We start from the raw sequence: 22,509 nt of genomic DNA on the forward strand, positions 1-22,509 counted from the left end.
CATTAATTTTCAGTGACCTATGTGGTTCTTAAACTTGTATTGATGGTTAGTCTAAAAAAATATACCATTTTGCTGATCTGCTTTGTGGAAGACAAGAACTGAACTTGCTATTGGGGAAAATTTTCAGGTCTGAAGAAACTCGAATAGTCGTTGCAAATGTTTTGGGTCTGGGATTCAATCTATTCTGGCTTATCCTATGAATTTGAAAAACAGAAAGATTTATCTTTTTTTGGTTAACATGGTTAGGAATTAAGAAAAATATTGTGGGAAGTAACAAGAAACAATTGCCGTACAACAGGATAAGCCTATATTCATATCAAACTAAAAAAAGTAATATTCATTTATTACTTGATGTTTAATTATTAGATATATCAAGATATGTACTTGTTAGAAACACAGAGATGCATTATTTCATTAATTGTTTGTGGGTGTTTTTTTTATTTTTTATTTTTTTGCAAGGATCTAATTAGTTAGATTACATATGACACGAGTATGACCTTCTTCTAAAAACTGATTTCTTAAAAATGTCTCAGACGTGGTATTTCTTTTAAAGCTGAAGGAAGCAAGCTTCAAAATATTGTTGCTAAAATATCATAGAATAACTGGAATTAAACCAGTGTAAAGCACAAGAAGGTGTCTTGTGGAATTAGAGAGCCATGACGTGAATGTTAAGAAAATGCTACATACTAATGTACAAAGAATTAGTCAATCTGTTTTGTAATCTTGAACTTTTCTTTGGAATAACCTCTTTCATCTTTGAGTAGGGTTTCAAAAGACTTGGATATATAAAAAAAAAATCTTTAATCACTAAGCTTTTGTATGGAGTCTGAAGGCAATGAATTTAGATAAATGGATATCTTGGATAGAGTTTTGTTAAAACATCCTTTATCTCCTCTGTCTGCCTAGGCTTGTTTTTCTTTTGAAGCTGGTTATCATAGTTTAATCTCATTTCCAGTTTGTTTTCAGAAGAAAAACAGTCTTTTAAAAATAATATGACATAAAGGCCTTTTTTTTTTTTCTAAAAGGGCATCGAGTAGCAGGGATTAAAAAATTAAAAAAATAAACTCTAAAAAAAGTTACTTATCCACATAATTTCATATATGCACAGATTTTTTGAAGATACACGAAAAGACATATTTTATAATGCTGCCCAAAATAAAATACTGTGCTTAGGTTTAGTTTGCTAACTTCTCACCTAGAACACATTTTTATATTTAGCTTATATTGAAGCAGGAACAGGGAATAAAAAAGATAATACACTTAACTGCAGCAGCACACCCAGACACCACTGTAATATTTTATTATGATAACCTATGAATTCACTGTTAACTTGGGACTGTATATAATAAAATGCAAGCATAAATGATGACTTTGTCTGACTCCCCTGCTTTATAGGGTGAAGATTATTACAGGAAAAAAGAACAGACTGGACTGATTGTAGGAAAAGTATTCTTTCCAAGTGACCTGATGACCCATCAATTTAATTTATTTTGTTTAAATTGTACGTATTGAGATTCCAGCCATGAAATTGATTGTAAAATGGCACTCCTCTGAGCCTGGGGGAGTCTTTCTGAAGCATGAATATGCCAAGGTTTTTGTGTATTTGGAATCATAAATACAAGTGGAGCTCACAGTTGTCCTCACTGCCAAGGAATTTCTGCATCTTAATCATACATATCTGGTTATTTATTTATATTTTTTTTCTGGGGATTGCATCTTAGGAAGTATGGATCTCATGTGATCCTCAAGGTGGAACAGGCCAAATCCAGTAAGCTTTATTGATTTAGTGCTTATTGGGGAGGCGATATAGCGTCTGGTGTGATAAGGTGCTGTGATAGAAGCATGCAGTCTTTCTAAGTAATGAGCTGTAACAAACTCAAGCTCTTTCTAAGTCTCCTTTCATCTTCTCCTGTGTTATAAAGCAATACCCTAGTACAAAGAGGATTAAGTAAACATATTAGATTGACTGGGTCCATAACCATTAGAGAGCTGTATATTCCCCAGCGACTAGCAAGTGGAAGAACAATAGATAATGGGTGTGAAGTATTTAGTGTTCTCCATCTTCTATATCCTTTTTACCTGATCTATGTTTGATCATCTCTTAGGATCAAAAGGGTTCTTCTCTTGTGGGTACTGCTCTTGCGCACTTATTTACTGCTGTCATCTGATCTGAGAAGGATTAGAGAAATTCACAGATAAAATCATGATCACTGGAAAGAAGTGCTGGAAGAGGAATTTGTGTGTGAGATCCATTGATTAGTTTTATTTTTCTTCTCTATATACTCTTATTTCATGTGTTTTGGGGATGGAAATACTATAGCTTATCAAATGTATACTACTTCTGTGCCACTACCCATGTGAATTTTCTAAGTCTATTTGAGTACATAGAAATTGGGACCTTTTTTCCTATTCATTGTTGAAATGTGTGACAATATATTGCTTCACATTTCAGGAAAATATAAGAAAGAATCTTAGATAAAATCAAAGTAAAAAATAGAACAAAGAAAATTGATAGACGTTAAGACTATCAAAATTGTCATTCTCATTTTGAAGGTGAAAGTGCAGATGATCTGGATTGACAAACAGGCAGTTTGATTTTAATGGTAGTATATATGTGCTGTGCAGTGTACGATAGCAGGAGGACTACTTATTTCCTAATCAGTCTTACAAGTCAATTTACTATCAATGTCAGGGGTCTGTCTAATGAGGATTGTATACTATGACATTTCTCCTTCATTTTAACCTCTCTGTGAGCTCCGTTTTTTCCCATTAAATTTGTATAGTGAATCAGAGCCTCTGTGATGGCTTTAAACAACAGTTGTTAAACCACTCTGTCTAACTTCTTGGCATACATTGAAGTCAGAAAAATGTATTTAACAAATTGACACTGTACAAATGCACAGACCATATGGCATCTTCTTGAAGTAGCTAGATCTATTTTAGTATGCAAATAGTAACTTAATATTGAAAGCAAGCATCTTTTCTGATGCAACTATACTTTAAGGTTGGGGGGAAATAAAATTGTTCCTTCTGCATGGTAGGCTTACTTTTGACCCCAAATAGGACTGCTAAATGGATGAAACTGTAGCTTTGTTCAGTTTGACCAATGCTGAGGAAAAGATTTATCTGCTTTTTCCTTTCCTTCCTCTCCTTTGAAAGAACTTCTTGTTTACTAGGAATTTATTTATAGACAGATTTTCTTCTTGGTTTGAACTGATATCAATTTTGAAAGTAAAAGATCAATTATATAAGGGGGGAGGAGAAAGAAGTGAATTTTAAAACCCAATTTTCAGGACAATTTGTAAGTGTATTGAAACAGTCACAGTAGATATTTACATACATATGTTTAATCAACTAATTCTTATGCAACTTTGAAAATTCCTAGACAGCCTAAGGTATCAGAGAGAGGGAAAACACAGTAGTTGGCTGGTTAATACAGTTATTACCACAGTTGTTCTGTGTGAAACATATAAAAACTATTGTGTGGAATAAGTTAATACTTAATTATTTCTGCACCATGTGACTGCAATTGTAGTGCATCTTTCTTTCCAGTAGCAAGCTTAAGGATAAAAGTCATGCTCAAAAGGGTACAGTTGTACTTTATACAACTTCAGCTTGATGCTTAAATAGTTGCAAATATTTAGTCTAGCAAGTCATAGAGTGAATTAGCATTATTTTCTCATTAGCCTATTTTTTCTTTGATTTTACTCATTTTCCAAACATTAACAATTACCTACATAAAAATCTGAGAATCTAATTAAAATGCACCAAGCTTTAAAAAGCATAATGTGAATGTTTAATTGTCTTTTGCAGAGATTCAGTTAGGGTTGAAGCTTTGAAAAACACAGAGTAAATGTAAATACCAGCATAATGTTGGTGACTGCCCTACTCGCTAGATAAGATCGAATTCTAAGGCTTTTAGATAGCCAGGTGTTACTGGAAAAGGAGCACCAATTTTCATATCTACTCATTGCAGAAATTTTTGTAATGAGCATTTGGTGGTAAAGAATGACTTATTGCTGGGGGGTTTTTTTTGCTTTTTTTTTTTTTTGCTTTTTTTTTTTTTTTTTTTTTGCTTGCTCAGCCTTCTCCATCAACATTTTGAGAATCTTTTAGGGCCTTTTTTCAACGAGAAAACTTCACATATCACAATTTCCTATTACGCATGCAAGCCTGTGAGTCCTGACCATCTTATTCTAAGTTGCCTATTTACAGTCTAGATGAAAGACTGATTAGCTCTGATTAGCTAATGGATCTCTGATTAGAATGTCTAATTAAGAAAGTAAGTTATTTTATTCATGCAGTCAAATTAACTTCCTCCCACAAAACTGACATGAAACAGTTGTACATGCTGTGTAGGGACTTGATTCTGGAAGGTGAACGGTGTTTCCCAAGCAGTGAAAATTTGAAGTTCATTTCATTGATATTGCAAGTAATGCAACCTTATACCATGTTAATAAAAAGTATTTGTGCAAATGTTTTCTTGAAAACACTTACTTTATAAAGCAAAGAATATCTTATTACTGCCATTTTAATCGTATTTATGTTGAGTTCAGATTTAAACCAAACTGAAAAGATACGTAATTTGTTATTAACTGTCAAAGCAAGTTTAAAATCAGTATTTTTCTTGCAGAAACACAAATTTAGTGATATTTCTGAAGTAATTGTTTAGTTACTCACAAATAATGATTTTGACCGGTCTTCTTACCTGTGGTGATTGTATGGTGATGACTTGAATCACACAGATTTCCACAGGTTTTTAGAGGTTTTAATTTAATTGCCGTGGAAGTCATAGTGGACAAAATGGATTGATTATGCTCTCACAATTGAAACAAATTAATCTAGCACAAAGTTTAATAAATCAGTTGGACAAGTCTGTCCACAAACTGATGGGTCCAACAACAAAGTCAGTAATTTGTAAAGCTTTCTATGTGTCTGCTAGGCCAAAATGGAATGTGTATCCATCTATACAAATGTCTTCATTTGATGCTTAGTAGTGATACAAGTGGTCTGAAAAAGTTAAAAACTAGTATTTCCAGTTGTCAATAATAGGATGTGTTTTTCAGCATAACTGTGGAAATCTATCCTCATCTATACAATGACAGTGGTAAATAATGGGATCTATAGAAGGAGGAAGCAAATAACTACTTTTCTTAAGAAACACACTGTTAATTTCACTTAACAAATGAACAGATTTAATGAGAGCTTTAAGGATGTGGATTTACTGTGCAAGTGTGGCAGTCAAACTATCTGTTCATGAATACAGGAGTCCCTTAATACTCATAGGGGTGATGGGCCATAGTGACTCTGAGGAACTATTAAAAATCCTTCAGGACATAAGCAACTTCATTTGAGAAACTTAACACCAACTTTCCAAAAATTATCCAACATTCCTTCAACATCCTTACTGCTAGAGCAATTGTTTTTATTGCTAGTCTAAATGAAACATTCAGAAACTCTGTTCTTGGTCAATCTTTGACATATTCATTATAGGACTTTAATTTCAATTAAAATACTGTTCAGTATAAAGGATGATGAAAGAACTCATCAGGAGTTCTCTAATCCACTGAAAACTTTTCTTTGGTGTTTTGAAAAAGGAAAAAAAAAAAAAAAGGAGGAGGAAAAAGTATAGGACCATTAGGAATAAAGTTCCATGAAAAGAAGTTGGAGACTAAGGAAAGCTAAACCTGATAAACATGGCACAATGGATTTCCAATGTCTAAAATTTCTCCTGGAAATGAGGAAAAAGAAATGAAAATTCATTTCACAACACCATCCTCACTTTTTTCTATTATGTATCTGCAATATATCACTCCTTAGAGACCCATCTACTCCTGCTTCATCTGTCTTTCTAGTAACCCTTGTGCAGAGTAATGTCATAGAAAGAAATAAAGGGGCAAAGTGGAGCACCACTGATAGTGCTGCCCAACGGTAATTTAGTGGGCCATGACAACATTCTTAAAAGAAATATATAGATGCCTATTTTAGCAAGGGTATAAAGAGAAACAAATCATTTCTGCATGAGCTAGTGGTGTGGGAAGCTTCCAGTTCTCCTTCGTTACCTATGTTATTAGAAAGCTGAGGCAGACTCATAATGATATTAAGCCTTGTTTTGGGTGTTATTCAAATCATTTAACCTTGTCACCTCCCTTTAACCTTCTATCTCACCCCAAGAGCGTTGACAAGGCTGAGGGAACATAAGCTACTTCATACTATTTTGATGGTGGAATGTGATACAGCAGCAAGAAAATAAATTTTGCTTCAACTAATTTCTTTTGTTTTAATTGGGTACATTAATGGCAACACATGGGAATTAAAAAAAAAAAAAACAACTAATAGAAGACAATAAATGAAAAATATGCTAAGAGTTTGAAACAAGGAAAGAAGGATTCAGTGTAGAAATAGTTGCTATTAATGGATGATGTATAACAAATATTGCCAAAAACAAACAAGAACCAGTACATCACAACTTGTTCTTTTCTCCTTTATTTGATCCATGTACTTGTGCTAAATTACTTTTATGAAGGAGCAGATGTCAGAACAACGGAAGAGAATCTAAGAAAATATAATAGCAGGTTAAGAAAGGGAGAAACTACTTACCTTCATTTGATTTTAAATCATGTAACATTGACAGGTATAGCCTTTTCCTGGACTGAGTATACCAGGTATGAATGAGATGAAGTAGTTTGTGGCACTGTAAAATCTATGAGATCTTTCCAAACAATACTAGGAAAAGAAGTTGAAAACAGAGTAATGGAGGACTTGTTTGTAGCAGACAGTCAGTTTAGTGCTGCTGCAGATCTAACAGGTACTCTTTTCCCAAAGACAAACACAAAATTATCATTGACTCTTGAAGTGCCTGCGCAAATAACTCTGGATAACTCTGGACACTCATCACAAACCAACTTTGATGTTCTTGTTGTGAAACTTCTCAAGGGCAGATAAGATTGTTCCACAAGTTGACCCTATCTGCTTTCAAAATAAATAAATACACAGTTTCATATCTGGGGAAACTGTATAATTCTGTCGGTGTTGTGTTCATATGAATTGCACAGTACAGTTTACTGTCAGTGAGCTGTTACAGCTAGTGTTAGAAGTAGATAAAAACTTTGTTTAGGGACCATCTCTTAGAAGATAAGTTAATTTTTAATTACATTTATATTCTTTTAGTCGTCATATCCCAGAAAGGGTGTTTAGAAGAATTGAATATGTAGAATTGATTATAAAATGAAATAAATACTTAAAAAAAAAAAAAAAAAAAAAAAAATTAGCTAATTTCTGCCTCCATTTTCCCACAGCTTTGTTCCTTCTGAATTCAAAGTATTTAGAATATTCAAGCCCAGGATGCCAATTTTTCAGTTTTGACCTCTTCAAGGTTCTGGTGTACTGAACAGCCACGTTTTTTTTCTGTTGAAAGGCACCATTTTCTCTATTTTAATACATTTTAATACATTTTCTGCAAAATTACCAGGGCCTTCGTATTAAATGTATTTTATTACGATCATTTTTACAGGTTTATCAGGGCTGCATTTCCTAACTTGTAGCTGTTACTGCGATGCACACACAACACCCTCAGAATGCTTCTTAGCAGCATTGTGTCTCATGGAGTGTATACTCCCACACCAGTTTCAGTGAAGACATTGAGAATCAGTCACCTCTAAAAGCTGCTATGGAAGCAGCTATTGAGGATATTTTGCTATTGAAGATAGCATGAATAAAAGGAAACTTCCCACTCAAAGACAAATGTGAAGGTTTATTTACCTCAGCTATCTGCTTGTGTATAAATTAAGGGCTGGAAGGGAAAAAGTATACTTTTTGTTGCTTTTTTAAAATCTATTTTGAATTTCTATGCTTTCTGTCACATAAAACCATGGCTATTTTGTGACTATGTACCTTTAATAGGTGACTAAAGTGTTCAACTATGAATGTAGTTTTATTCTGATAAGCTTTCGATTAAGTCAGTGACGATAGAGAGCAAGAGATCTTCCAATATCGGCAGTACCTCCTTTATACATACTTACGTATGAGTATATATTATTGTCCTTCTTCATATCCAGCATTATATTTTGTCCTTTGCTGTCAAAATAACCTACCACCTCTCTTGCAGAAGAATTTTACAATGTGTTGAGCAAAACCAAAAGAGAAAATATGAGTGGGTAATAAATCCTGCTGAAAAGCATATTTATTATATACTCACATTGTAGAACTGAGTCTGGGAAAGATCTGCAAATATTGCTTTAACAGTGCCATGTTACAAGCCAAAAAACAATCTGCATCAGCTTTTTCCACTCTAATGGCATTAGAGGTGCAAAGAAAGTCAGTATTTAAATGCTAAATGCCACCACAGGTTTCATATCTTTTTTTGTAATCATTTAACCACGCGGGTAATGATCAGTAAGTAAAAATCTATCATTATATTTACTACTTCAGCTGGGTGCAATTAAATTATAAATTAATGAGTTTTCTTAGTGAATGAGATTACAAAAATTTTTTTTTTCTTTTTTTCTTCAGCAAGAAGCAGAATATTTTTTTTGCTTTCTTTTTTGATTTGTTTTGATTTGGTCCTTTGTACGATCATTGCCCTGAAAGTCTTTGATTTGAAAAGCATACAAATGTTAAGACTTCTCTTGTCAGTGGAGATATAGAAATATTTCTTCCCCTTTGAAATCAAGATACAAATCTCTGTTCCCATCTAGTGATGATGATGCTAGCCATTCCTCTTTGAGATTCATCAGCTTGTGTTGTGGTTTAAACCAGCAGGTGGTTAAGCTAGATCCCCTCACCTTTCTAGTGGGGTGAGGGAGAGAATCAGTGGGGAAAAAAGTGGAACTTAGGGATTGAGATTAAAAAAATATATTTACTAAGATAGAAAAAAGGAAATTAGTTATGAATATATATATATATATGCACATATATAAAATGTATATGAATGCATATATCAAGCAGTGATATATGCATTGAGATCAATGCATATATCAACTAGCAGTTGCTTACTTCTTAGCTAGCCCCACAGTGAATGGAAGAGAGAGAGTTGAATTTCCACCCCCTTCAAAACTCTTTCTGCTTGATGTCATATAGTATGGAATATCCCTTTGTCTGCTTTGTCAGCTGTCCTAGTTCTGTTCCCATCCAGTTCCTTGGGCCCTTCACTGAGAATGGCCTTTGCTCTACACAACACTACTTAGTAGCAACTATAAACATTAGGGTTATTATTGTTTTTCTCCCAGAACTAAAAACATAGCATTACACTATCCAGTCTGAAGAAAACAATTCTGTCTCAGCTGAAATGAAGATAGTGCCAGTGCTAAAATAGGCTAGATTATGTCTAACCTGACTTGGAGAAAAACTACGGTGTGCTTACTTGAAATAGATTAAATTATTTTCAATTTATAGTAATTAGAAATAGACTAGCATTAAGAAGCTAGGAAGTCAGAAAATCATTTGAATTGGATGGGACCTTTTTGAGGTCACCTAGACCAACTCCCCTGTAATGAATGGGGATATAGAATCGTAGATAATGAGGTATTCAATCTTCCTGTTCCATCAGTTTGGAATTAAAAAGTTACAGAGATTTTGTTTAACTTTAGTACTAGTTTTGAGTATGACTTTTCCTTTTTCTGAGACCAACATTTTACCTGTTTTATTGAAATCCTTTGTTTCTTCCCCAAGAACCAAATCAATTACTTTTTCTTCATCTCACCTTAGATATTCTCCAAAACTTCTTAAAATCAATAGATTTTCTAATGCTCATTATTAGATGAATTCATTTTAAAGACAACTGAAAAAAAGCATGGAATTCTTGCAACACTATGCCAGCCTTATGAATTTATGAAGGGACAGTAAACTTATTATGCGTGATAGCTTCTATTCAGTAGAGATCTGTATTATAAATGAGTTTAACTACAGTTTATTATCACTGAACAGTTACTACTCACCCTTGCTCCATCTTTGGGGATGGCAAACTATGGTTGCTATTATTATTCTTGCTTTCCAGCTTGAGTTCTTTGAGTGTAATATTATCCCTTCTGGAATTATTTAATTGGATTTTATATGGTTGTGAAATTAGATTTCACAGTAGCAGTTGTGTGATATCTGTTTTAATCTTGTGGGTTTTTTTCATTATTAAAATCTTTTTTGGCAAAACATGCAGTATTTCATAAATTTTAATAGATTAATTTTAACAGATTTCACCACAGTGTATTTATTACACATCCATAGATAATTATTTGGGAGGGTGAAAGATCAAATATATTCCAGAAATTAAGCAAAATTAATACATGAAAAATATATTTGTCCACATGTGCAAAGATTTTTTTTCCATACTGGTAGGTGTTCAGCAAGAAGTAAGAAAACATCCTCAGGAGTTAAGTGTTATCTCTAAGAGGACCCTAAAAGCTCCTTCTCCTGCCTTTCAGTCTCTTTTCCTCCACCAACTCTCTTACATTTGTGACTCATCATATTCAGCTTCACTAACATTCAAAATATTGTACTTGATCCTGTTTGACTTGACCTGAAGTCAAGTGGAATTACTCTTCTGTGGTTTTGTCTAGCAGGGGTTCATGCTAATTCTTTGAGTACTCTGGAAATAAGCACGTTTGCAAAACCTTAAATTTCACCTGGAGACATGAATCCGCTTAGCACTTGAGTTGAGATCCTTCTTCTGAGATGGAGTTCTCTCTGAAGCTCAGAGGCTCTTAGTAAAAACTTGTTTCAAAATAAAATAACGCTCTTTTGGGGGCCTTCTCAGCAATTGCTATTGATTAGATTTTGTGTTTGAAATTGAAATATCCCAAATTTGTCAAGGATTTCAACTTTAACGTGACTATTTACATAGGTCTATTCATTTTTCTGTAACCAGACCGATGATATAAATCACAAGGTTTCAAGACAACTGAAGTAGTGAGGTATCAGTGTTAATTCTAATTTCAAGGGTCTTTTGTACTAACACTTCTAAAATTTTGTAACAATTGTACATCTTCCCTCAAAATCTCCCCTATCTGTATGAGACCTTATTATCTTTAAAACTGACTTAAATATGACCTACAATTATGCTTCTACAATTTGATTACAGAGAACCCAAACTATATATTTTCCCAATCCGTATTATATCATTATTTGGGCACTAATAATTACTCAGTTCACATTTGCCTGCATATTTAGAATTTAAGCCTGGTCCTGGATGACACCATCTCACTGTACCTAAAATTAATTTATATTCAGTCAATCCTCTAGGTCAGAATGCTCATCTATATCTAATCCATTCTTCATTTTCATGTGTGCATGTGCATGTAGTTTCTTTGAGTATGAAGCAGAGAAAAAGGTGGCTTTAACAGCAAGATTTTCCACTGACTTTTATTTAGTAAACAATTTTCACCAAGAAAAAAAATAATTCTCACATAATCTATTAGATATTTTTTGAACGGAAAATTGTAGAAGTATCTAAGTCATCTTCATTTCTTTCCCAAATATGCATTATATCATCCAAAGACAATACAATAATTTTCTGAATATTTTTTTTTTCTAGTTGTAACATGTATAAGCATATTGCTTTTACTTTTTACCTACATTATTTGGAGTTTATCACATACATATTAAACAGAACTCATTTTCTAAATTGTCCCCTAGAATTCACATAACATTAGTTTAGAACAAAAAGGAATTTGTCTATGGTGGGCAATTTCAAAACAGAAGTTTTCACTGGAGATGAAATCAATTCCAATGCTAGTATTCTTCTTCCACATACAGTTACAAGGAAGTGAAGGAATGACTGAACATGTATGATTTATTATAGTAGTTATATTAAGAAGCATAGGGAATGCACTGATAACTGTCACTAATAGCTTTATAAAGATGCAATGCTGGCATGTGCTTTTATTGATTTAAAACAAAATAATCCCAGTATTCTGATCTTTGCTTTTACGGTTGGTGGAAGAAGCCAACACTACGAAGACCTAATCTTACATGTTGAAAGAGAAGCATTAACCCTGCAGAAACTTCTCTCTGAGAGAGTGAAGGAACCTTGCACATGCAGTTAATGAGGCAGATACAGAAACTACAGACATTTCTCTGTTCTGAAGAATCAGTATTTCTGGTATGTTTCCATGTTCTCCAAAGGGAAATACAGTCAAATATTTAACCAAAGTTATTCCCTTCCCTGATTATAACTGCGCAGCCCAGGCTGTAGTAGAAACAAATGGCAGTATAGCAGTTCCCTTAACCCAGTCTACAGTGAAGCTGGTTTGACACAACATCCCAGTGGTTCTGAAACTTCTGTTTGCTTTAAAAATCCTATTATCTATGACACCATAATGTCCTTCTCCTTCCCAGGAGCAGCAAGAAGTGTAAATTACTGTGTGCATATGTGTGATAAAGCATTTTCATGTTAAAGGCTAATAGAAAGCACTGTTTAAAGAGAAAGGTTCTTCCAGAGTAGCTCATTTGGAATAGTCCAAGTTGTACATGTAATATTATGGTTGAGAATAACAACCACAGAAGAGTTGAATATCTAAGTTTTACTATGATTTGGTTAAACTGAAAGGGCATTGCTGTGGAATTTTTGTGGGAACTTGTGATCTCTAGCATATGTTTGGTTTTTCTGTTTGTTCTTTTTCTTTTTTCCTTATCTTATGTGAATTGAAATAAGAACCTAGAATAAGCACTGTTTAATTTTAATGATTTAGTTAAATAAATGCATTTTATCTTTTCATCAGGCTTATGGGCTTTTTTCTCCATTGTTGAGCTCTGCAATACAAATATTGGTTTTGCAGATAAGGAATTCAATTAGCATTTCAAAGGGGTCAAATTTACTCCCTCTCATAGCAAATTCTTAATAGCTTATTTGGGAAAATGAAATTAGCCTAACAAATTTAAGGGACATAAGGAAAAAGAGGTTATTTTTTTATTTTGATACAGTGCAAAAGGACTTACTCCAAATCACTCCAGAAGCTTTGATAATTTAAAGGAACAGAGTATCCATTAATATTGGCTGTAGTATCTTAGCTAACAGAGGTAGGAGAAAGAATTGATATTTGGAATTTTCAGATTTCAGGACACCTTCAAAATTTGGAAATGTATCTGTATATACTTCAACGTTTACCCTTCTAATTAGAATTTCACTTGCAGTTCATTTATTTCTTACAAGAGAGTTAACTTTCCAAGAGTTGAACTTATTCTGTTTCATACAGAATATTTAGGCAAGTACACTCATCAGTCTTTTGAGTCTTGCTTAAATGAAGTTACTCCTGACAATTTTTTTGAGGTAATAAAAATAAATAGCACTACAAGAGGTTACCTAAAGAACTGCCATGCTTTCTGGAGGCTTGATATGCCTTGTATGAAGAAGCAGAATGGTTCTGCTCTGTATTTCATCCTAAACACCTTTGTGGCTTCAAAGAACGTTAGCTGGCTGGGAAGTAAAACAGGGTGATGCTGTAGGTGTCTATCCAGGAAGAGAGATGCTGATACAGTTGAATGTTGCCTAACAAGTGTTGTAATGCTTTGCACAACTTCCACTGCTCTTTTCTGCCCTTTAAACTCTCGGTGGAGAATACAGGTAGCCTCAGAGAACAAAGAGACTGGCTGTCCTTCCAGCAATTATGGGGTTTGAAACCAACAGTGCTGGGACTTCCTCATGTTTGGAGCAGAACAAGCGTCCAGATTTATCTACTCCTTCAGAAAAAGAACATACCATCTCAAAGTGGACAAAGCTGCACTCTGAAGAGTGAATCCATTCTAGCAGGAACATGATCAGCTTTTTTATTATTAATAATAATTATTAGTAATTATTATTGATTAATTAGTTTTTGTAGCAAGGAGATTAAGGGGAGGGAGAAAGAGGAGCTGTTCCCACAGTAATTTCTGAAAAGCTGGCTATAAATTAAAAAAAAAGCAGTAGTACTACTCAGAGTAGCTCTTTTCCAGTTTCTCTTCTCAGTAAAAGATACTTTCAAATGCATATTTTACATACATATAACTTCAATAGGTAATAGTTAATTTCCTCCCTCCTGTCTGCCCCAATAATGTAAATCCATATACCATGGAACCTCTTCTTTGCAGTTCTGATCTCCGTGTGTAAGGCATCTTTCAATCATTTCTGAATAATATCTCTAAATATGAACCTTTTCCTCCAAGAAGATTTATGTAACTGCTTAGCTTAGCATGTGTGAGGTTTGGTTTGACTTGGCTTTTGCCTTTGCAATGATCTACCTTCCTAGCCTACGATTTAGTTAGTAACAGCATGACAACCCTGTTAAAATGCAGAATATTGCAGCCTGTCTTTGGTGTTGACTTCAGGTTAAATTCAACTTATGTGTAGGAAGATGCAGCTCTTACAGACTACAAAGCAGAATGAAGTCCTACTGGTTCTTGACTACTCTATAATAGGATTTACTGTCCCAAGTTTACTTCTGAAGTTCTGCCTTGAAGACAGCAGATGTGTTGCTAAAGCCATCTGGCTCTTTTTTGAATATAATTTGTATGCCTATAAATAATCACCATGCATATGGGCTGTATTGAGGAACCGTGTGTTCCTCAAACTATGTAAAATAATTTGTTTCTTTTACAAAGAGTTTTTGCTATACACTCCTGGCCTCTTATTAATATTCTTGCAACCTTTTGGAGCAAAAAAAACAGCAGCTAATGTGTGCTAAGAAGCCAGGAAATTTGATTACACATGGAAAACCAAAATACCCCTTTAGGCTCAAGAAATCACTTTCTTTTTTTCCAGTGTTTTCCATCATCCAAAGCAGCAATTTAGAGTCCTGGAGCTGATTTCAGTCTCAATGCCACATGTGTGGCATTAAGAAGAAAAGTGTAGGAAAAGGCATACGAAGAACCTCAGTCAGAGGCATTATTCTTGTTTCTGCATAGTGTGCAAAAACCTAATGTGTGAACTCTCATTCACTGTTCCATTTGGGATTCTCTTACTGATCAGCTGGTTAGCTATGACTGATATGAATAAAATATTTCCTAAGCCAGACCTAAATTTGGCTCTCCTATGAAATAAAAAAAAAAAGAAATCCAAAAAGCTTATATATGTATAGAAATCCTCATCACCTGTACTCTGTAGAACTTTCCACTATCCAGAACTTTAAGGTATATGGTGACTCTGCTGTCTATATTCTTCAGTAAAAATTTAATTTTAATATCATTAGTTCAGATAGGAGAGTGCCGTTCAGATTATCACAAATAAAGAAATAGAAATGAAAGTTCTTTTAACTCAAGTGAAAGGAAGCTCATTTTTTGCATTTGATAGCATCAACAGAATAAAGAAGTTACCTAGACTTTTTAGAGGACTGCTTGAAAGTACCTGTTATCCTCTGGAGAACAACACAAGACATTGTTACACTACTACTTCTGAATGCACAAATGATTTGTATCCTGATTAGCATAATATAATCCAAAACTAACTGTGTTAACAAAATGACTATTTGTTCCCACTTTTGGAATGGTGAGAGATACACCTGATGCTGCAGATGTGCCTTGGATCTCTTATAGGTTGAAAGATCTGTTGTTATTGTAGAGGGCAAGTATCCTTCAATTCTGTTGTGAGGCTCCAAGTCAGCATCAATTTATGCACATACTTAGATTATGTGAGCAGTGTTTTGATTAAAAAAAAAAAGTATATGCAAACTCAAAGCATTACATAACCGAGAATTTTGTGGAAAGAAAAGTGCAATACTTATTATTTTACAAGGTGGCTTAGATATTTAGCTCAATGACTTCAAAATCATTGTTAATTTTGTATGCTTAGATATGGTAACTAAGAAAGTCTTGCCAGTCAACTCAGATTTAAAAATTCAAAGGAAAATATAATTTTATTATGATTTTATTATTAGAGCGCACTTAAAGCTCAGACTTGCATTGTAAAAAAATGTTATATTACATGTAGCATTTCACTTTTCATATAGTGCACCAGTTTTGATCAACTGGGGCTGATTAGGATTTTCTGAACAAATGCTTACAAATATTGATTCAATGGAAGTGCATCTTGTTTTTTGCTTAAATATGTTTCTCGGTTTCGTGAATTCTGAAGTGTACGATAGCATTCATATTGCTTTTTTTTTTTTTTCTTTTAAACTGCAAATCTTGCAAATAATTGGTCAGGATAATTGCATGATCTATTAGCTCATGAGAGAGTCCTATACATCATTGATCTTGATCTTACATATCATCCTATTCTCTGTAGACTGAAAATTAGGAGACACTAAGATTTTCATCCATTTTCAAGATGGATTGTACTACGTGGTTCTTGTCAGTAACTGGCACGAACAATTTTTTGGAATTTTCAGATTTCAGGACACCTTCAGGAACATTTTTATCAGAAAGTTATTTGGGTTGGAGATGGGGACAGGGGTTGGGGAAGCCAGAGCTTCTAGAATTCTGAGGAAACATTAGTTTTACTGCAAATAAATAGATATATATCATTTGGAGATTTACTTTGTCTCAGAAGTTAATATGCAGTATGCTTTTAGCTTTGATCTAAACCATCTGTTATCTTTAGCTATGCTGTGTTTAGAATGTAAAGTCCAGAAGCTGTTCTGAAAAATGAAGATTAATATTGGTTGTAAACTTGGAATTATGTCTTTAGCCTAAACTCATTTTGAATATGTTCATTTTCTAAAGGTTCTGAAATTCTATTAGTGATGGATTTGATTCTGATAAATAATGGGCCTAGTTATTACTAAGCTTGCTGTGTAGTAACCTTTGCAATTTTTTATTACATATATAGGCAGATGGAAAGGCCACAGAAAACACCTAGCTTTCCCACAGTTTGAATGTAGCTCTTGGGGGCAGTGGGAACTTGATCTGTTGTTCCATGGGCATAGAGACCACTCAAATAGCAGACACAGCAATCACTATTGGGGCAGAGCATGGCAGAGGTGCAAGTTGCTTGATGCAGCCTAGGCTTGGAATACCTCTGCAGCTTAGTCAAATGGGCTTTCCTTTTGGCTGCTGTGAAGCTTTTTTCAGCCTACCTTATGTATTGATATCATAAGGAAACAGGTCTGAGGCAAACTGATATAGAGCGTTTAAAAAAATGTCCAATCCTCAAAAACATTTAGAATCATAGAATCATTAAGGTTGGAAAAGACCTCTAAGATCATTTAGTTCAACAATCCATATGCTACCAATACTGCCCACTAAACCATGTCCCTCAGTGCCACATTCACATGGTTCTTGAACACTTCCAGAGATGATGATTCCACACTACTGTGGGCAGCCTGTTCTAACACGTTACCACTCTTTCCGAGAATAAATTTTTCCTAATATTCAACTTGAGCCCTGGCACAACTTGAAGACATTCCCTCTAGTCTTATTGCTGTTACGTAAGAAAAGAGGCCAAACCCCACCTCACCACAACCTCCTTTCAGGTAGTTGTTGAGAGCAATGAGGTCTCCCCTGACCCTCCTTTTCTCCAAACTAAACTATCCCAGTATCCTTAACTGCTTCTCATAAGAGCTGAGCTCCACTTTTTCACCCAGTGAAAAGTACACCTGTCCAAGCCATAGGCTGCCAGCTTCTCTGGGAAAATAGTGTGGGAGAAAGAGTTAAAGGCTTTACTAAAGTCTTGGTAGATTACATCCGCAGCCTTACCCTCATCCACCAGCTGTTATTAAAATATAAGAAAGAGTTACATTGTGTGATACAGTTAAAGGTCTGAAAGCATTCTGGAGTTGCTTGTTTAAGTTTCTCACCTCTAGCTAGAATGTTGAATCTTGACAGATAGGATTTGAGTGTCACATATTCATTCACAGCTTCCATGTGGTTTCTTCTCTGTCTTGTTTTCTGACTTACAAATGTGGTGCCTGCGTCCTGGAAGCTGTATGAAGAATAGAGCCTACAGTTAAACTAGAATGGCTAAGCTGCTCAAAGAGGTAATGATAGAAGAAATGTACAGACCTTCCCTTCCAATATCACGTATCACACCTTGATCAGTAAGTTTAAAAAAAAAAAAAAAAAAAAAAAAGATGTAAGTGCATGGTAAAACTGAATGCTAATATCTTTATCCTTAACATTAAATGCATAGGCACAAGTCTTCACAAAAGCAGAATCCTTCTGATTAACATTATATACAAGAGATTTTGAAGCTTTTTCATGTAATCCTTGCCTCTTATATTTCCAGTGAAAATTCTAGGTTGTCAGAAAAAATGAAAATCAGATGTAAGTGATGTAAATTATATAAAGAAAGTAAGTCGAAGTGCTCTGTGATGCTAAAAGCAAAACTTGTAAAGAGGAGTGATTGGATGGTGTTGTCAATGCTGTAACTGATTATCTTGTGTGTACATTTTAATTGAGATAATAGAGGATGAAGCGAAACAATATTTATTTATTTATTTATTAATGTAGCACATAACTTTTTTGAAGGTTTTTCAGAACAGCTTTTACGATATTTCTCAAACAAAAGCAAAGTAAATGCATATTCCTGGCATCCAGAGTCTTGTGAAGCCTGTTCTCTGCCTGAGTGGACTGCAGCCTGCCTCCTCAGAAAGGGTGGAGGCAGTGAAGGGTGGTGACACATCTATTAAACAGCACTTTCTAAACATCCAGTGAAATTGAAAATAGCTGTTTCCTCGATACTAGCTGCATGATCAAAGCTAGATTTCCCATCTCTTTCTACTTTCTTCCCATGGCTATAAACTGCCTAAAAATGTTTATTTGATTAGACTTTGTGGTTTCATTTACTAAACATCTGTACAACATTTGTGTTTAAAATTATTTGAAACCTTTTCTTGTCTCTCAAATTCTTTGTCTTACTTGCATTGCCACGATTTTGTTGTTGATTTTTGTTTGAATTTTGTCAGGGAACAATTATTATTTCAAAGAGCTGGTTTCTATTTGCTGTTTTTTAATGAGAAGCCATGAAATGGTGGAAAAAATGGTGGAAAAGACTGTGACCATATTGACCATATTTTTAACTTTGTCTCTCCTCCTTCACCTCTGTCACTCAGGATGTCAGCATGGTGCAGTCAGACTATCAGTATAGCACAGTACTATACTGTGGAAATCTCTGAAACAGCTAGTGATACTAAAAGGGATAATAAATGCATATTCCAGAAAACAAGGAATAACAGGGTGCTAGGGCTGTGCTCATGTAGCTGCAATATCATCTTCTTATAGCTAAGAGTTCTTTGTTCTAGGTTTCTTAGGTTCCTCTGGGTTGTAGCTACTTAGCTGCTGCTCCAGGAAACAGACAAAGCTGGCTGGGTGGATGTTGAAAATATTCTTCAGGATGCTTATGTCTGATGATACCATTTTGTTCCCTATTCTTCCTTCCCCTTCTGTCCTACCTGTTGCTTCCCATTTGTGCACCTCTTAGAATATTGAATTGCATTGTGCTAACCTGATCTGTGCTTTTAAATTGATTGACATCATAATTGTGGGGATCTGTTGTACAACACGCAAAAGAATGTTTCACAGAATAAATACAATGCATATAACATATGCAATGTATTGCACTGGCATCCTATATTAATTACTTCATGTTAGGCAAAGTCAAGAAGCTTGAGCTCCAGCCCCAAGCTGGAGAAATCCAGAGTGAATGAATGGTACTTCTACTGTGATGCATGGAAGTCTCACTGAGTCTCATTTTGGGGTAAGTTATCAATTAATATCTTTACAGAACTCCAAGTCTTATTCCATATACAAGCAGCTTTTCTTAATTCCACTTAGAAGTAACAGAACTTATGCCCTACCCTTCTAGTTTTCTCCGCTCTATTGTGTCTAAAATATCTCTGCATGCTATTTGGCTACAGAATATGTGACAAATTTAATATCACTTTGTAGTTTTGATAAAGACTTAACACTGGCAGAGAAGATCATTTTAGTAGTGTTTGTTGTGACCTGCAGCAGCTACTGCAAAGTAAGTGGTAGGAAAGAATTGTGACACCTTGAACCTCCCAGGTTGCCTCATTAATTCCTAGGGCTGTGCTCAGCCACATACTTCACCTCTTGTCACTGAGGTGGAATTCCTGCCATAGGAAGAGCAGAGCTATTTGTTTGGATCCTGTTTGGACTGTGGCCACTTCATGATTTACCTCCTAATGTTTTCAGTCACTGGAACAGCCATGCCATAACCTCGATTTCATTCCCTAGTTGGAAGTGCTCTGTGATTTTCCTATTTTTTTTACAGTTTTTAGGTTGATATTGACACAGCTCCTGTCACTTTCTGTTGCTTCCAATTTAGTGAACACTTAAAAAGCTGCTTTCTGAATTGAAAAAGGCCGGGCAGAACTCCTCCTTTGTGGTACAAGCTTATTTTTCAAACAGTAAAGCAGCATCTTTTGCCTGCTCAGTTACATGACAAAGACAAAAATCAGTTGGAATAAGGGAATTAAAATGATGTGCCTTCGTAGTGCACTGAGTTCACTAACTGATCTTTTTGTCTTCACAATTTCAGGAGCTTAGTAACACATTTTAATAATCATAAGAGATCTATAAGCCAGCTTGTGAAGTGACATTAACACAAAGACCATATGGATGATTGTGAAATATCTTGTTGAATTTTTAGGAGTGTGAATTTGTCTAGAGTCGTGTCTTCCTGAATACAAAAATAATTCCTCTTCTGTTCACTGTGAAATCTTAGTTGCTAACAACATAAAGTTTTCAAACTGTTTTGTAGCTTTTTCATTCTTACAAGATCAACCTTAATTATATTTCTGTATATCTATAAAGGACCATAATATCAATAATAATCTACATGCTGAATGTTTTATTTGTGAGTGGGATAAAGTAATAAATTCATCAGAATACAAGGTCTTTTCCACTGAGCACATATCAAACAACAACTGATTGAGTTACTTTTTCTAAAGTGGTTTTCTCTTCAGTCCAACCATTTACTATTCAGACGTTTTTTACAAGCATAAGAATTTCCCCTTTTATGCACACATGTCCTTGTCACTATGTGCAGCTTTCAGCTGTTGATGAATTATTGGTTTCTCCTATCACAATTCTGTTGAGTTATAGTACTCATGCATGATGCTGAAAAAAAAAAAGGAACAAAATTCATTTTTTAATTTCTTTTAAATGTCTTCCAGTTTCTTTAGATTTCCTTATTTTCCTTTGAGGTTATGAAATCATGGTGTTGAGATGATCGCAAGACATCAACCTGCACCCAAATTGGACAATTCCTCAGAAATATCAAACAAATTGATGAAGATAGAAGCAGAGTTTGGGAGTAAATGTTTCTGTCACAAGTAATTTTTTCTTTCTTGTCACTGAGGGAGGATCATGCATTTTTCTGGATTTACCATGGGCTTTCAGTCAGCTTTTTGAAAAATAATTATGCTTTATAAGGCTACTGAGAACTAAATGGATGTATTCACATTTGTTTTACAGATAGCAACTCTTTAATCAAAGAAGAGACAGGTTAAAAAAACATGGCAGAATAAAACCACCACAGAGTAGTGATCTAAATTTGCATTATTAAATATTGGTGGTTTGATTTAGACATCCATGACTGAGGAATTGGGCTTAAGCAACATTCCCTGTTCTGTCATAGAATTACTTATTGGATTCCCAGTATGGCACTACGCTCAGAATCCTAGCAATAGCAGAGCCACTGGGGGCTGCATGCCAGCACCTGGAGCACTAATCTAAGCCAGTTTGCTGTCTGTTTCCTCTAGTATCCTGGATTTGACACATGCCAGTAACTGATGGGTCCATGAAATATGTAAGATCTCCTCAGCAGGGAGATGTGAGGTGTGTTTGCCTGCCATATTTGGTCTTATTATGTACCTGTTAGAAGCTGGTATGAATCTGAGAGTGTGAAATTTCATTTAGGTTTCTGTTATCAGTGCTGTAGATATGGACATTTAGTATCCAAGAACTAAGTTTAAAAAATGTTTTTATCTTCCCTTATGTATGCTCCCCCATGGAGTTCCATAGGCTGTTTACAGGCCGGGAAGAAACACAATCTTTTGTCAACTGAATCACTTTAAATGGTGTTCTCTGTCAGTCGATGACCAACAGACATAATTTTTTAATTATCTAAATTGCTTTAAGGCTGTAGTGATTCATATAAATACTAGACAAAAATATAGGAGTAATATAATGCCAACCATTGTGCTGTGCTGATAAGGTGTTTAAATAATGGATACATTAAATTGAAGAAACGCCTTGATTATTGTACATGAATCAGGATCTCACAGACTCAAAAACCTTTTTTGACCAAATTTTAAAAATCTTTTTTCCAAGTTTTAGTAGATGCCATGCAATATCTGAAAGTAGAATATACTGTCTCTTTGTACTGAACTGCATACACATCTTGTCAAAGAAGTAAATTGTTTGACAATCAAATTCAGGATGTGTAGGAGACTTTAGTCCAATTTTATTATTGTTTATGCAGTCTACAAATGAAATTATTCTTGGCATGATAGAGGAGGAGACTTCAGTAAAAATCACTTTTATGAGCAGATGACATATGGTTGTATTAGTAACGTGTATCCTTGCAGAATATCCTTGAAAGAATTCTTTTTATATACATATATATATATATTTTTTTTTCTAATA

This window comes from Lagopus leucura, unplaced genomic scaffold (genome assembly GCF_019238085.1).
Source record: "Lagopus leucura isolate 7727_CA_CO unplaced genomic scaffold, USGS_WTPT01 Super-Scaffold_100001, whole genome shotgun sequence".
In the NCBI taxonomy this organism is placed as follows: domain Eukaryota; kingdom Metazoa; phylum Chordata; class Aves; order Galliformes; family Phasianidae; genus Lagopus; species Lagopus leucura.